This window comes from Desmodus rotundus, chromosome 5 (assembly GCF_022682495.2).
Source record: "Desmodus rotundus isolate HL8 chromosome 5, HLdesRot8A.1, whole genome shotgun sequence".
Lineage (NCBI taxonomy): Eukaryota > Metazoa > Chordata > Mammalia > Chiroptera > Phyllostomidae > Desmodus > Desmodus rotundus.
In genome coordinates, this window is record NC_071391.1 from 449,342 (window position 1) to 451,151 (window position 1,810).

Consider the following 1,810-nt stretch of genomic DNA (forward strand, 5'->3'; position numbering starts at 1 on the left):
TGGGCCCGCCCCTGCCGAGCCACAGCCAGTGGGCGGGAGGGGGGTGCGGACGCCACGCCCACCTCCGCGCGGCCCCTTGAGGGCGCGGTCGGCGCGTTCCTTTCCGCACGTCGGCCTCCGGGCGGGGCCGCCACCTGCCGGGCGGGGCCTGGGGCGCCTTGCTACCGCCTCGCGGGCGGCTCCCCCGCGGGCCTGGTGGGGTGGTACGACCCGAAGCGCTGTTCCCCCGCCCGCCGCGCGGGGGCCGGCGCCTCCTAGGGAACCCGCGGGACTCCGCGCACGTAGCCGGGACCAGGACCGAGGAGGGGCCTCGGCCCGGGGACGCACGTAGAGTCCGCGCCGCCCGCGCCTACCCCGGGACTGGCTGGCTGGCTGGGCAGAGCGGGGTGGGAGCTTCGGCTCTGCCTGGTTTGCCCCGCAACCCCCGCGGGCTGGCCCTGGGCGCCCTAAATCCCTCTTGTGGGATCTGTCACCACGGAAGGTTCAGAGTCCGAGCCGGAGCGCGGGCGCAGGGTCCTGGCGGGTCACCCTCTGGCGTTGCCCGGTTCTGTCCAAGCACTGAAAAGGTATAAATCAAGGGAACCGACTGTTTCAGCCCCGGAGTTATTGACTCCTGGCTGGAGCCCCCAAGGTGGCAGCCAAGGGACATTTGGCACTAGCCCCCTTCTCTTTACACCCCCCTTCTGCCTCCATGCCTGAGGGGAACCCTGAGGCAGAATCAGGTCATCGAGACCCTAATTAGGCAGAGGGGTGCCTGCTCCCCTTTCTTTTTCCTGGCACAGGGGTCCTCATAAGCCTTTTGTGCCCCTCCAAGGTCAGAAAAAGCTCCCCTTTACACCACCTCCCTCAAATCAACCAGTATCTGGCGCCTGCTTCAGAGCCTGGCCCTCCCTGGTGGCTCCACTGGTTTGGCTCTAGGCAGCTCCAAAGGGCTCCTCAGGTCCCCACTGTCACCATAGTCCTTGCCCTAGGGCGAGAGCCCCAGCCACCCTGGCCCTCTGGCTGCCCTCCTTCAGCCTTCCACCCTCTGCTCAACACCGGACTCCTGGTCCTGCCCAGCCCATGACTCACCTGCAGCCCACACAAGCCAGTGCTGGAGCCCCCCGGTTGCTGCAAACCCAGTGCAGGCCCCCCTCCCACCCCCTTCCCACCATCGTGGTTGTTTCATGTCTTCCTTCAGAACTGTCGCCTGGGTGGCTCTGTGCTGGGGCTCCAGGGAGGCATCTGCCCCTGCCTGGGACCTCAGGAGGGTGAAGCCGGGTGCAGGAAATTGTGGGGTGTGGCCACCTGTGGGTGGGGAAGGAGCACAGAGTGAGGAGTGGCTCAGCTCCACCCGGTCAGAAGTTGAGGGGTCATCAAGGCCTGGGTTGTGTGGGTCTCTGAGCAGGCCCACTGCTTCAGGACAGGGCATGGCTGGGGGTGGACACAAGGCAGGGGTCTGCAGGGCAGAAGTCTGGGACTCGGGGACATGTGGAGGCTAGAACTCAGGCTGACTCCCAGGTCCTGTTTTGCCCTGCTGGTACAACCCCCAGCTGTGTCCCTAGTCCGGCACCTCCAAACGCACCCCTCTCCACCCTCTGTAGTGGACTCAAGGGTGGCCCCTCAAAAGGATATATTCGGCCCTGGCTGGTGTGGCTCAGTGGATTGAGCTCAGACCTGTGAACCAAAAGGTCGCCAGTTTGATTCCCAGTCAGGGCAAACACCCGGGTTGTGGGCCAGCTTGTGGGAGGCGAGAGGCAACCGATTAATGTTTCTCTCCCTCTCCTATCCCTAAAAATAAATAAAATCTTTAAAAAGAAAAGATATACTC